Source organism: Lissotriton helveticus, chromosome 8 (assembly GCF_964261635.1).
Source record: "Lissotriton helveticus chromosome 8, aLisHel1.1, whole genome shotgun sequence".
NCBI classification, from domain to species: Eukaryota; Metazoa; Chordata; class Amphibia; order Caudata; family Salamandridae; genus Lissotriton; species Lissotriton helveticus.
In genome coordinates this window covers 1,667,761,223-1,667,777,216 of record NC_136069.1, presented here as the reverse complement: position 1 = coordinate 1,667,777,216, position 15,994 = coordinate 1,667,761,223, and the positions used below count along the sequence as shown (strand labels likewise).

At 49.4% G+C, this 15,994-nt stretch overlaps 1 protein-coding gene across 1 annotated transcript in view; it reads right to left on the bottom strand.

Annotated features, from left to right (window-relative positions):
- LOC144774080 (transient receptor potential cation channel subfamily M member 2-like) overlaps positions 1 to 15,994 on the bottom strand; it is a 358,014-nt gene that overhangs the window by 320,040 nt on the left and 21,980 nt on the right. The gene's annotated exons all lie outside the window — the stretch shown is intronic.

The window sequence follows — 15,994 nt, the reverse complement described above, 5'->3', positions numbered from 1 at the left end:
CCTCTGATGCCACCACCCTTTGATGCCATCACCGTCTGATGCCACCATCCTATGATACCAACACCGTCTGATGCCACCATCCTATGATACCACCACCCTCTGATGCCACCACCCTCTGATGCCATCTCCCTCTGATGCCACCACCCTCTGATGTCATCACCCTCTGATGCCACCACCCTATGATGCCACCACCCTATGATGCCATCGCCCTCTGATGCCACCAACCTCTGATGCTACAACCCGATGATGCATCACTCTTATGGATCACCCTCTGATGCCACCACCCTCAGATGCCATCACCCTCTGATGCTACCACCCTCTGATGCCATCACCCTCTGATGCCATCACCATCTTATGCCACCACCCTCTGATGCCATCACCCTCTGATGCTACCACCCTCTGATGCCACCACCCTCTGATGCCACCACCATCTGATGGCATCACCATCTTATGCCACCACCCTCTGATGCCATCACCCTTTGATGCTACCACCCTCTGATGCCATCACCCTTTGATGCCACAGCCCTTTGGTGCCACCACCCTCTGATGCCATCCCCCTCTGATGCCATCCCCATCTTATGCCACCACCCTCTGATGCCATCACCCTCTGATGCTACCACCCTCTGATGCCACCACCCTCTGATGCCATCACCCTTTGATGCTACCACCCTCTGATGCCATCACCCTTTGATGCCACAGCCCTTCGGTGCCACCACCCTCTGATGCCATCACTCTCTGATGCCATCACCCTCTGATGTCACCACCCTCTGATGCCACCACCCTCTGATGCCTCCCCCCTCCGCTCCTCACTCTCTGTGCTAGCTGCCATGCTGTCTCCTCATGGTCCACATGTGTCACCCACACTGGAGTGTTCAGCAAAGCAAAGAGAATAACAGTCCTAGACCTAAAATCTTCACTATGAGGATATAGACTGGGAGTGTATGTGTGCATGAGGACAGAGTGAGTGTGGGGTGGGGTGGGTGGGGGAACAGGGGCAGGTGTACAGTGGAACCAGTTCAGGAGTCAGATTGGGGCAATGGGTTTGGAATCAGAAAGCACAGGCACCTACTCCGCCCTCACAGGGACCCAGGAGGGGGCACCGGGCAGCGCTCTGGTTTGGCCCCATCGGAGCCCTGCATCAGTGGGATGTCCAGTGGAGGCAGGCAGCGCTGCTCCAGCCAGCCTCGGGAAAAACGAAAGTAATAAAAAAGCGAAACTGACACTGCCACTGCAGACAATGCTGCGCGCTCCCGAGGTGAAATCCGGCACTGAAAACGCTCGTAACACTTTGGTGTCCACTCTCCTAAAAACGGATCACATTAGTTGTCGAGCTGACAGCATTCATGCTTCGCATGAATGCTAACGTCAGCTCGACCTAAAAAGGCATATTTATGTAGGAGTCGTGTAGCCCTTGAGCCACACAACAGCCACGCAGGTCACCTGGCGTGGCTTGATAAATCTAAAATTACACAATTCGGCGTAAATCGCTGAATTGCGGTACAGTGCTCCATGAAGGCGTTCCATGGATGGAGCCTGGCTGCTCCCACGCAACTCCTATGGTTTTTGATGCTTTCCCAGAATTACCATTCCTGGTACACCTGGGAATCAAAATGCTGCATTTCCCAAGGTGAGGCGTAACAAGGAGAAATATATTTATTTACCCTGATTATGTCCTCTTTCTATCTGTGCTGCTTTCTGCAGCATACTTCGAAAGAAGAATATGCCTCAGGGGATTGTTTTTGAGCAGGAAGGTGTTCCTGCACAAACGCAATCCTGCTTACAACACAGGCACGCTTGCACCCTGCTGCGAGGGGGCTTGAGTTGCCGCTAGGCAGCATATTGTGTGCCAGTGCTGGGAAATGATAGGAATTCGCCACATATTGTTAAATACGGCACATTCCTGCACTTTCCCCGTCATACAGCGCAGCAAGGTGCGCTGTAGGATTATTTGTTAAATATGCCCCAAAGTTTGGGTGCAGAAGAGAAATAGAAGCAGGAGAAAAGGGAGGTTGTGTTATAACAAAAAACGGTGCCCATGTCACCTCAAAGGCCACACAAACCCTGCCCACTGAGTCAGTGCCATGAATAAAATGTCTCAAAAGAGCCGGGTCTATGAGACTGTGGTTCATAAATCTGTATTAGTGGCTCCAGACATGCAGAGGATCACACATGGAGGGGAAACGTGAAGAAGAGAGCCCAAGAGCAGGCGTGAGAAGTATTGTGCAGCACCATGGTCGTGGCTCTGATAAAGGAGGGGGACAGGGTTTATGCTGGGATTCAGAACAGACCAAGGCTGCCCTGTACCATCTCCAGAGTACAGATGTGGAAACTTCAGCGAGGGAGGAAGGGGGCTTACCTACTCTCGGCCTTTATTTGTCTCACCCCTCTGCATTTGAGGACACCAGGTTACTTCTGATTGTTAAAATTTTATTTGTTTGTTTTCAATCATACCTAACAAAGAGCAGTTAACCAGCCCCTTCACAAGGGAGATAGTTGCTGCAAGCACAGGGTATACCCACAAGCTCCACCCACGAGGCCATATATCTGGTCACAGTGGCTAACAGGAACAGAACAGCGATAGATGCATCTGCCCAGTCAATCATGCACTTATAAAGCGCGGCAACTCACCCGGATGTCTGTGGGAGGCGCTTGATGCAAAGTCAGAAGGAAACATTTCAGGGAGAAGGCTGACCACAGACATCCGCTTCCACTCACGCCACGTCCCCAGATCCTGCACTGCTGTGACAGTGCAGCAGGGCTCTGAATGCCTGCAGGGTTACAGGCTGCCCTTTAGGGAACAAGTCACCACTATTGCCAAGGTTTTAGGTCGAGGCTAGCGGCAGCGCGCATGCGCTGCTAGCTCTGCGAGACATGCTGTAATAGAGTATGCAGTGGGAGCCCGTCCACTTTCTCCCATATTTTTAAATGGCTTGCATCACTGTCTTTCGTAAACGCTGGCTTTCGATTCATTTTGAAGCTTGTTAGTCCCTCCTTGGTACCATTTTGTCTCCACTTGTTACTGTTGTTTGGACTGGACCTTTTACTTGGCTCTTTACACAGTCTGCTTTATCTAGTATGTAAGCACTATTTTATTCAAGGCCACTAATGGGGACAATGGGGGCCGCTTTGTTGTATTCGCATGCTGAGCGTGGCGCCTGCTTTAGGGACACGCGCTCAGTTTAAATTTTATTTTTTAAAGTTTGATGTTTATTTTTCATTTTACTGTGCTACTGAGCGCAGCGCCTGCTTCAGGGACACCACACTCGGTTTTATTATTTTTTTTATTTTAACTTTACTACTGAGCGCGGCTCCCGCTTCAGGGACACAGCGCTCTTTAGTTTTTACACTTTAATAACAAGTGTGGCGCCCGCTTCACGGACATCGCATTCTACAATGGGTATTGCATTTGCGGGACTTTGGACTGTTGGCATTTTAAATGAGAATGCTTTTTAATTTTTTATAAAGGCATTGCCATTTACAATGCCAATGGCTCAAAGGCTCGCGACTGTGAGACCTATTGCATTGTAAATGCCTGTTAAGTCTAGCAGCTGTAGATGGATCAAGCAGCGGTGCGAGAGGGATTAATGTCCACTGGTAAAAATTAGGCCTACACCCTGTCCAGTTCATATGAATCTCAATCAGGGGCACAGCCTGGTCAGTAAGATTCAGGAGGGGGGTGGGGTGGTTTGAGCTTTGGATTTCCCGACAATCACTCTGGCATATCATGTTAATCAATATATGGGAAGCAGTGCTTGAGGGGGCTTGAGGACCAGTGGAAAGGGTAAGGAGTGGGGATTGTGAGGTGTACTTGAACACAGTATTTTGTTAAATAACCATGTTTTAAGAGGATATGAATGTATGTGTGTGTGTTTTTGTCTGAAGGTTTAAAAATCCCCGGTGGCATCCGACACCTTCTCGTACCCGACTGAAAGCACCTCCACCCAACTATTTATTAAATAACACTTTTATTAGGGGGTGCTGTAACACCCCAAACACCCCTGAAGCTACGCCCCTGATTTCAATGTTCCACTATGCCACGGGTTGTGTTAAAACTGGCCAGCGGATCCGTGGCTGCAGCCCACGTCAGGACAGTCTGGTAAGAAACCGCTGCAGCTGAGGGAAGAAAACTTGAGTCAAAACTATTGGGACCTTAACAAGCAGGCACAAGAATTTCACCATAATCACCACGGTGGCCTAACACAGGCCCCCGCAGCACCCACGGAGAGGGGGGCCCCTTAGCTGCAGGGGGCCTCTCAGCACAGTACTCTGGCCTGAAAGCTCCTGATTAAATCCAGAGTGGGGGCCCCTCCTTGTACCTTGCAAGGAGGCCCCCTCAAGTTTCGTTGCGCCACTGAATCACCATTTATATTGTAGAGATTCTTCCCAGTAGTGATGCAGGCAGCTGTGTCCATCTGTCCACTCATGCTTTGAAGGAATCCAGTGCCGCCCGGAAATTTCAGCTCACCGGTTACCCCACGTCTTTTGTGACATGAATTAACCCCATCCACTGCAGGAGGAGTCTCCCTGCCAGGGGTGACTCATTCTGTCAGTGGGAGTATGGCCTGCTTGCCCCAGTTAATCCAGAGGTCCAAGCCGCTCCCAAACAGTATGACGTCAAACGAGAGGACCTGCGGTCTGCTACGGAATGACGTCATCCGCGAAGGGCCGGCATTAGTGCTGGTGGCACCTGGTGTGACACTGTTTGCTGATGCCCCCAGTGAAGTCCTGTGACTCAGATTTCCTAAATACCACCCTTCAACAGTGCCCCTCAAGTCTCCATAACCACTTTCTGCAACATGCATTTCTTTTGTTTTATAGCGCTACTCATACTAGAGTGGGGTTTAACAGCTCTTTACATCCCACACATATTACACAGAGAACATGGACCGTACATGTGTAAATCAGTGCATAGGAAATGTTACACACGGCAAAGAGGACTACACGGTGTAGGCGTCACGTCATCCATACTGGAAGGTGGTGCACTTTAAGAGGGCTTGGTATGGAGCAGCAGAAACTCAGGATTTGAAAGGTAACACCGTGGTTGTGTTGACTTTAGTAACAAAACTACAAAATTAATGTTTTTAGCAACATTAGGATAATGAAAGGCAGGAGAAAAAATCATAAAGCTCTAACCCATACCTTGCAGTTTCTGTGCAGCTCTCTGGTGGCTGTTAATAGCTCACTGTGCTATGCTAGGATTGTTCATACCAACTGCAAGTGATAATAATAATAATAATCCACATTTGTAAAGCATGAACAATCATCCGTAAGGGTCTCTAGGCGCTGGGGGCCGTTGGAAAGATTAAGCAAGCTATTGCCCAGAGACACATGGTGCTGGGCTAATCTGCCTCCGGCGCCAGGGATTGAAACCATGATCCCCAGATTCCGGAGTCCGTCACCCTGGCGGCGGCGCCACACCTCTCCCTAGTGATAAAAGCATCTCCCTAACGTAAGCAGTAACCAACTGAACTATCTATCAAGCAATCAATCAATCAGGGTTTGTATAGCACGGCTGCTCACTGGTGAGCTTCTCAGGGCACTGAAGGGGGGCGGGGCTGCTGATCCATCTGGGCGCTGGGGTTCAGCGCCCAGACAGATGTTATATGCACTTCTGTGATCTACGTGGTACACTTTATTTACTGCAGGTACATTAACCCTCTGTGCTACTTTATGATGAACCAAACCTTCCACTAGACAAAACTAGAATCTCCCTCCAGCAGGCCCATTATGCACCAGACTTATCTTGACTCTTTTATTGTTGCCTGAAGATTGCTGAGGCAATCTGCAGCAGATGCTTTTAAATCCATTACATATTATAAAACAAACTCAGCACCCCTGGGGTCTGCCCCCAGCGCAGTGGCACCGGACCGGCTCCACTTGTATCGCCCCTCTGGGACTGTAGCCAGTATGGTAATGGCTTCCCTGCCAGGGTGAAGGTTGGGGGGGAGGGCAGTGGTCATCGTCCCGCGCCCCTCTAGCACTCAGAAACGGATCCATTAAAGTCCCATTAGCTCGCTGTGCAGGCGGTTCTGTGTAAGGAAGGTCTGTTATTTCCCGATGATGCGCTCCGAGCCCCCACTGTCCCAGGACTCCTCACACACAGCTCCACTCCGGGAAATCAAATGCTTGTTCAGCATCTAGTAAGTCCAGCGGATGCCTGTAAGTGCGGGTCTATTCTGTGTATCAGCATCATCAATGTACGCAGGTTAAACGCTGCAGACCTCTGGATTATAAAGCCAGCTTAGGCTGCAGGGACCAACCACTGCATTAGTGGTTCTAGCCTCTAAGCCACGACCAAAACCAGAGTAAAGTAAAGTTTGCACAATTAATTAAAATCATTGCAAATTGCACTCATAGAAATGACCATTGCGTAGTAAAAAAGGAGAGAAGGTACACAGATCAATTACGAACACAGAAGGATTGAAAGTTAAGAGGACGGATGATAATGTCACTGGAGGGGAAACAGACGCAGACTAGGTCAAAAGACAAAGTTTGGGGAATTAATTTCTGAGATAAACTTAACAAAACGCGCCGCCAACTGCGGGGAGTCACCCCTCATGCAAGCGTCTAATGCTTCTTGGCAAGTCCTGACGTTAAGAAGCAGCCAAATTGGACGCAGCCAAAAGTTTCTTTGAGCTTGGAGTTTTCGACATATGCACAAGATATGAGTAAGGTTTTTGTCGTCCAGCTTGCAAAAGCGACATTGCGATGATACTTCTTTCTTGTATCCTTGGCCAAACTTGTAGGCCATCAGCGGAATTAGGCCGAATCAGAGTCGCATTAGTTGAAGTTTTGTGTGGACTTTCGTAGAAGATGCGAGATAAGACGGAAGAGTTTTCGGGGCGTATAATTTGGAGACCCAAGGGCCATGGGAGAGCTGGGCGACACGTTGCTCGTCAGAATCGCTCGATAGAATTTTTGCTTGTTTGGTTAGGAGTTTTGTTTTCACGTTGATAGGGACGGAGGATAACCATATGTCCTTTGCTTTGAGGGATTCAAGGCATGATGTCAGATATTTACTCCAGGAGGTTTGTGGTTACTGAAGACTGACCATAAACAGCTCTTTAAGGTGTAAGGGCTAGCATGCTTAGACTTTAGGCAATAGCTGATGTTACGTGCGCTCATTATCCATCTCTGGGAGGACAATAAAAATTCTTTCCGGATTTGGGCGTGGGCAGTTGAAGTTGGCAGTCGGAAAACCCTGCGATAGCACGACGATTGAGCTCTGTCCAACCAATTATTCATTTTGTCCTTAAATGTTATTGCACCGAAGGAGATTGTGGGAAGAAATTTTGCTGAAATCAGTTTTATTAATGGTACTAGGTCCTAGGAGTGCAAAGCGCTTTTCGTTCTTATAAAGGCCCCTTCCAGGGAGCGAGCAACAGCCTGCATTTCAGTTATATGCGCAGAGGTTCTCCCTTTGTGATCGATCCACACTCCCAGATACTTATAGGCGGAAACGGTTTCCAATCTCTTCCCTTCGACGAGCCACGTGATTTTTTTAGTTTTTCCGGCCAAAAACCAGAGTCTAGGTGTCGGCTCAACATTCTGTGATTCTGGGCAAATCATTTAATCTCCCGTGCCTTAACCCAAAAGGAAAGAAACAGCTGCTCACGTAAAGCGCTCCAATACCTTCGGGTAGAGTTCCCGCTAGATAAAACCACAGAAGAAAAAAAAGTTCTTTGACAGTCCTTTCTCACATGGAGAATATGCTGTCTGTTGGAGTTGGCACGGACACCTTTTCAATCTCGCCGCGGTTGGCACCAGGCCCAGTTCTAGGAATTTTCATCTGGGTGGGCGAATGGGGTCCCAATTGTTGCCAATTCTGTAGGTAGCCTACAAACCCAAGATTTTCATTATATCATCTTCCAAACAGGCATACAGTGCATCTAGAGAGTTATTTGAAAGTAAGTGCTGATGCCTACACTCAACAGCCCAACTCTTATAATTTCCAGTAGGCCAGGCTTTAGCACCAGCCCCAGGATTCCAAGCAGATTGTAATAGTAGTTCAAGGTTAAGGAGGATCTAGGCTTGAGCATGGCACTGGCTCAGCTTTAGGTCCTGTTGGAACTTCAAGCCCATAATGAGGGCGTGGCGGGTGTGGCGCCGCGGCCAGGGTGACTGACTCCGGAATCTGGGGATCACGGTTCGATCTCCGGCACCGGCGGCAGATTAGCCCAGCACCATGTGACTCTGGGCAATAGCTTGCTTAATCTTCCCGACGGCCCCCAGCGCCTAGAGACCCTAACGGGTGATTGTGCGCTTTACAAAATGTGGATATTAATGTGGATATTTCATGTATCTTCTGCCCGCCACCATCAATATACCCAGGCCGTGGCATTACAGCGAGAGCTTTGAACTTTGGAACTGAACAAGCTAGGTTTGAGTCTCGGCGTTGGCTCAACATCCTGTGATTCTGGGCAAAATCTCCAGTGCCTGAAAGAAATTAATGTGACCGTGTATAATGTAACTAGTGTTCATGTAAAGTGCTTCAAACTCTCCAAGTAGACTTCACACTCTATAAAAACAGCAGAAAACTGCACAAAGTGGTAAAAACAAAGCATTAACATAAAAAGGAGAGACAAATAGCCATACAGTGAACGATTTGCACAAACTGAAAAATTAAAACCTGGATAAATTGGAGCTTACCCACTAAAATTGTGTGAGCTTGGGCAGATATTTTATTTCACAAAACTCGTTTTTCTTCATATTTGCACATGAAACCACATTCCAATACACACATCAGAAAGCGAACTATACAAAAACCTATTGTGTTTGATTTAATAGACTAATGCTGCTCTACAATAATCTGGGGCACATACAAGGTCCACATGACAACTGTGTAGCCTCTTGGTTCACTAACGGCACTGTCACCAGTGTGAGGGGGGGACAGGATTGACTGTAAGCTCATGTTTAAAAACTGAGAGGCTAATGTCAAAGCTTCCATGTGTTCAAGAAATACACATTCTTGAATTTTGAAGAGACTATCATATTTGACATGATGTTTGCTGCATGGTTCACATTTTCAGGGCTCAGCTTGTGCATGGGCTCTAAGGGTCAAGCTAGAGCCTTAGTTTGGCTCTTTCTGTTAATTTGCTTTCTTGCCCACCTCTGCCCCCCAAAACACACCACTCAATTTCAGTTTTAAAGACAGGGGAAAAAACATTTCGACATTAAAATTGAGGAAGCACTTGAGAGGTGCCTTTTCCGTGGCCTCTTCCGCTGTAACTGGGTGGTCCAAAGGTAATGTTTGGGTGGGCCTGGCCCACGCGGCCCCCCTGCTAGAAGTTGGCGCAAACCTCTCAAGGGCGCTAAAAGATGTACATGCATGAGGCAGCTGCGGGGGGGGGGGGGGTCAGCCAGGAGCCTGCGTAGAGCGTCAGGCATCGCCAGGCAGAAGGGGCATACGGGCACTGCTTGGGCTGAGCTGATGCCTCTGTGCCCTCCATCTTGGCTTCTTGCTGAACTCTGCGTCACAGCGGGACGTTTGCAGATACTACATGTCATGGTGTGGTGAGAAGGGGTGGGACTGGGAGGCAGAAGCGAACAAAAAGGGTCAGTCGGTAGGACTCCACAAACAGGTGGGGGAAGATTCTGTCTTGGTGACAAGCTCATTTACGAGCTCTAACAACACCAAAAAGTAAACAATAAAAAGAGTTGCCAGCATACAAACACCCCTTTTCTCTACTATAGTCATCATCCTATTTGTGTCAGCCCCTCTCGCCATGTAAGACATCATGTCTTCCATGTCATGTCTAACAAACACCCCCGGCAATGGTGATTGACTGGCTCACTCCGTGACAGGACTCACTGGTTCCTTCACAACACCCTCCCCTCACCTACAAGGCAGCCTCACGGCGCCCATCCCCCACCCCATCGCAGACAGTAGCTTCTCCATGTGACAAAGGACTGTCAAAGATTTTCTTTCCGCGGTTTCCCTCCAGTCTTTGGCAGGCCAGCCTTCCATCCGCGTCAGCCTCTCCCCACTTCTGAGTGTCCGGTACTTTTGTACAGGGCCGGACTGGCCATAGCGGCCACCGGGTGTTTCCTCCGTTGGCCACCAGGGTGGGGGCGGTTTTAGACCTCTGGGGGGCCGTTTTTGTTACAGGCCGGATTTTCAGCACAGCTGCAATATCGGCCCCCAGCAACAAAAGCTTTGCACTAGCACCTGAGCCTCCCCCCCACCCACCCTCCCTTAGGGCCGGCTGAGCTCTTTGCCAGGACCAGTCTCGGTTCGCAGCCCGGCCCTGCTTTTGTCTCCCACCTGTCCCCACGTTAGAGCCGACAAATATACGTATGTGATCCTTGGGTCTATTATGTGCACAAAATTCTTGAACAATGGGAGATAATTGATAATTAAGCCTTAGACTATCCCGCATAGGTCTACCTGTGGGAAGATCCCTTTTCAGGACAAAATCCCACACTCACCATAGGTGGCATGCTTCATCATTTGGGATTCTCCTCTCAAAGGAAAAACCTAGTTCCTTGGAGGGCTACAACCCCCTCTCTGAGAGGGAGGAGCTCAGGAATGTTTTATAAATGAATGATACAGGATAATCTAAATTCACATATGAAGAGCTAAGTAGTGTGAGCGAGGGCGCAGCGCAAAAGAAATATAAAATGTGAAAGGAGTGTGAATAAAACTAACTAGGGGGGGTCAAATATATGTTTTATTCAAGGCACCCTCTGCCAGGATTAAAAGCAGTGCACCAACGACATGGATTTAGGTCGCACTGATACAGTGCAAAATATTTCTAGTTCGTTTTATTCACACTCCTTTCGCATTTTATATTTCTTTTCATCAGTTGACTGGGGGTGAGTGTTTGATTTGCTCAAACGCTCCGTCCATCATCCCCTTTGGTATCGCTTTGTTCGCCCTGAGTTGGCAGGGTATGCTCAGACGTGGGTCCCTTGCTTACTCTTTCACTGCATTCAAGGTAGCCTGGCTGATGAGGGTTATGAACCCGAAACCGGTCCCAGGATGCTTGATTCCGGTCTAGGGAAGACATGGCTTGGCAGTTCGGGCTGGACTGTTCCCATGAGGCACAGGGCCAGACTGACTTGCATATGGCCATGCCTGAACTGGGGTGGTGGAGTGAGCTAAAGAATGATGATGGATTAAACCCCGATCAGTTGATTGGGGGTGAGTGTTTGATTTGCTCAAACACTCCGTCCATCATCCCCTATGGTATCGCATTCTCCACACATGGCACATGTCACACTCTAAACAGAATGTCGAATTTCAATACCTTCAACACAAAAACCCGCAGCAACTTCAACACTTGAGCGTACCTTGCTGACTGCCAGTTAACTACCTGCACCACTGCCAAGATGCCAATGTGGAATAAAACTTTCTTGTGCGCTAACTGTTCTCCCCACAAGGACACTGTCACTACAAGTGGAACAAATTCGAAGACGGCTATGCTAGCCTCCCTGCTTCCATTCAGTGGGCCATTCCTCCGCGCACCATTTCCATAGCCAAGATAACCCAAAGTCTATTCCTCCCTGAGCGTCAGAGTAAACCTATGCATCCCACTCAAAGTGTGCCATGGCCACCAATGGCACATTGTTGAAGAATGCCAAAAAGCCACATTCTCAAATTCTCCTTAGTCAATGCTGACAATCTAACGTGGTGGTGAGGCAATGGCATGCCAGACAATGACATCCCCAACCCTCTACAAAATGTCATCCCTGCTCTCGCCACCCTACAGGTAAAATTCAAATGCCCCAATAGCACTTGCACCTCTTTAACCGTAACTTTGTGTTTTGCCAACATGGCATCCAACAGCAATTGCATCGTCAATTGTTTCTCCACTGCCACCAAGTCAATTTAACTGCCCAAGAGTGACAGCACCATACTGGGTTTCACTGTCTTCCCTGGTGCCAAAGGCACCTCTAGGCCCCCCAGGATATCCTGACAATGTACTAGCAGCCTCTGGCAGTCTGTGGAACCGGGGTCCCCCACAAAAAAGAAGTCATTGTAATAATGTGTCAAGTATGTGTGCCCCGTGCACTGAGAAAATGCACATTGGAGGAAGGTAGTGAAACATTCAAATAGCGCACATGATGAGGAACTCCCCATCGGCAGCGCTTTGTCAATATTCCATTGGCCCTTGAACTGAATGCCTAACAGCAGAAAGTCATCCGCAGGAACCGGGGGGAAGCGGAAAGCCAACTTGATGTTGCTCTTGGCGATTTGCACCCCTCTACCTACTTCCTCTACGATGGACAGCACCATGTCTGACGAAGAGTGTTTGACCGAAAACTGGTCCTGTGGGATGAGATCGTTACCGTAAGTACCCTCTGGCCACGACAGGTGTTGAATCAGCCTGAACTGACCTCTTTGTTCTTTCAGAATCACTCCAATGGGTGACACAATTAAGTCCATCTGCATCATGCATCTGCTGCATATATTGAAACTACAGCCCCATAAGAGTTGTTGTAGAGGGGAGGGACGGGAAAGGAAATTAGAGAAGCATGTTTGGTGGGGGCAGACAAGACATAGGTTGCTTAGGTGGGTTTGTAAGTAATGGACACACCTGAACGAGTATATTTTTATTTTAGAACAGGCTGGAATTGCGCGAAGGATGGAGTGTAATTAATATAATGCATAATTCTACAAATGGAGAAAGTAAACTCCAGGAACATAGGGCACATGTGAGTGTAGAGACAATGTAATTAGTGTCCTGTGTGCGGAAAATGCCTAGGCAGTCAAAGGATTTCAAATAAAATAAACAAGTGAGGAACCAAGTCAAGGACAATTGGAAAGCTGTAGGGGTGATATAAACTCATCAAATTTTAATAAAAACACATATATAGTTAATTAATCAACACATACAATGTTCAATAAAAATCAAAACTAAATAACACAATGCTAAAAATTCACAATCAAGGAGTTACATTAAAAACAATGACCATATCAATTTATAGCAGGAACACCAATCATAGGGGTGTCCACCGAATTAATAATACAGTACTCAATGCAGGAGACAATGTAATTAGACACAGTGGAGTCAAAAGGGTTAAAAGGACATGACGGGAGATTGTGATGCTTTGAGGTTGAAAAGGAAGATGGAGAGGCGCGGTAGGGGCTTAGAGATGGACTATGATTGGGGTTTGTGAAAACACATACACACTCTAGGAGTGGTTTTACAAAAAAAGAAAAGAGAAGTTTCCAGAGAGCAACCAGTTGTGGAGGGATAAAAGGAGTCAGTGAGAGACTTGGTAAACAGGCTAAGCTCCAAGGGAGGGACAAACAGAAGTTGGATGAGCTGAAACAAATAAAAGCAGCAAACAGAAAGCATTGGAATGAGATTGACAAACAAAAAGTGAATGGCAAGCAATGGGAGGAGTTGTGTCCCTAATAACTCTTTCGCAACTGGACAGCAGGCGCTGTCTGGTAGACTTTGACATAAAAAGAGCAGAATAATGTGGTATATGTCAGGAAGTATGAAACCTAAGATCCATCACCTGGCCTCAGGAGATAGACATATGTATTGTACTGTGATTCACAGGCACTGAGGCAAGGGATGACACGGATGTAAATACAGTTGCAGTGAAAGCTGACGCTGTATCTATGAATCACCTAATAATGTGCATGGCACTTAATGTTAGACCTATACCTAAAGATGCACAGGGGGCACACTATCTTAACTTAAACAGCTCAACGTTCTGGAAAGGGATCAAAACTGATCTGGCGCAAAGTCTATAGAGGCCTCTCACTCCAACCTGACAGCACAGGAGGAGGTGGACCCTGCGGAGAAGCAGCAGAGGACCGCCGCGGAGAAGCGGCAGAGGACCCCCATGTTGAAGCGGCAGAGGACCCCAGCGGAGAAGCAGCAGAGGAACCCGCGTTGAAGCGGCAAAGGACCCCAGCGGAGAAGCAGCAGAGGACCCCACGAAGAAGCAGCAGAGGAACCCGCGTTGAAGCGGCAAAGGACCCCAGCGGAGAAGCAGCAGAGGACCCCACGAAGAAGCAGCAGAGGACCCCCGTGTTGAAGCGGCAGAGGACCCCAGTGGAGAAGCAGCAGAGGACCTCAGCGGAGAAGCAGCAGAGGACCCCCGCAGAGAAGCGGAAGAGGACCCCTGCGGAGAAGCAGCAGAGGACCCTTGCGTTGAAGCTGCAGAGGAACCCAGTGGAGAAGCAGCAGAGGACCCCCAGGGAGAAGTGGAAGAGGGCCCCCGTGGAGAAGCAGCAGAGGACCCCTGCGGAGAAACAGCAGAGGACCCCCGCATTGAAGCGGCAGAGGACCCCATCGGAGACGCAGCAGAGGACCCCTGCGAAGAAGCAGCAGAGGACCCTGCGTTGAAGCGGCAGAGGACCCCAGCGGAGATGCAGCAGAGGACCTCCGCGAAGAAGCAGCAGAGGACCCCGCGTTGAAGCGGCAGAGGACCCCAGGGGGGAAGCAGCAGAGGACCCCAGCGGAGAAGCAGCAGAGGACCCCCACAGAGAAGCGGAAGAGGACCCCTGCAGAGAAGCAGCAGAGGACCCCACGCTGAAGGGGCAAAGGACCCCAGCGGAGAAGCAGCAGAGGACCCCCGCGGAGAAACAGAAGAGGACCCCCACAGAGAAGCAGCAGAGGACCCCTGCGGAGAAGCAGCAGAGGACCCCAATGGAGAAGCGGATGAGGACTCCCATGGAGAAGCAGCAAAGGCCCCTGCGGAGAAGCAGCATAGGACCCCCGCGGAGAAGCAGCAGAGGACCCCCACGGAGAAGCAGCAGAAGACCCCCGTGGAGAAGTAGCAGAGGACCCCCGCGGAGAAGCAGCAGAGGACCCCCACGGAGAAGCAGCAGAGGACCCCCGCAGAGAAGCGGCAGATGACCCCCATAGAGAAGTGATTCAAAAAGGGGGTGGTGATGGACAGAGTATCTGAATTAAGCAGAACACTCCTACCCAGTCAAAAGATCAGGGCTTGATCCATCACCGTTTTTTAGCTCACTGCACCATCCCAGTTCAGAACCTGGCTACATGCAAATTAGTCTGACCCTGGCCCAGTGCATCATGGGAACAGGGCAGACCAAACTACCAAGCCAATTCTTTACCCCATAGAGAAGCAGCAGAAGACCCCCGTGGAGAAGTAGCAGAGGACCCCCGCGGAGAAGCAGCAGAGGAGCCCCACGGAGAAGCAGCAGAGGACCCCCGCGGAGAAGCGGCAGATGACCCCCATAGAGAAGCAGCAGAGGACCCCTGCAAAGAAGCAGCAGAGGACCCCAGCGGAGAAGCAGCAGAGGACCCCAAGGAGAGGCAGCAGAGGACCCCCCACACAAAAGCAGCAGAGGATGCCCACGGAGAAGCAGCAGGGGACCCCACGGAGAAGCAGCAGAGGACCCCCACAGAGAAGCAATAGAAGACCCCCGTGGAGAAGCAGCAGAGGACCCCCGCAGAGAAGTGGCAGAGGACACCGACGGAGAAGCGGCAGAGGACCCCATGGAAAAGCAGCAGAGGACCCCCATGGAGAAACGGCAGAGGACCCCCGCAGAGAAGCGGCAGAGGACCCCATATTAAAATTGACTGTAGTGACATGCGAGGCAGGTTCAGCGGTAACAGCTATCCTAAGACCTGAGATACAATACAAGGAGCAGCAGACATGAGCGACTATACAAGGAGCAGCAGCGAGAATGAGCAGAGGGGGCTACATAAAATGGTCCTTGCGTCTATGGTCCTTGCGTCTGAAGCAACCTTTCCAGCACCTCCTTTCTGGTGCAGTCAAGTCAATGTCATAGAGTTCCTACCACCAGGAACAAATTAGGCATGACACCTTGCTGTACCAGGAATTCACTGACATAAGCAAGGAAAGCCTAGAATCCTGTCAATTCACCAAGGATATGTAATTATGTGTAATTGGGGGAGGTAAGAATTTGAGTGAACTCTGGCACTCATGTCATGAGCACTTTACTGCTCAACTCTAATATTGATATTGGCATCAATGCACTCTTAATATGGTGGACAGGACATCCCACATCTGCACGCCATCCACCACCTTATGGCGGATG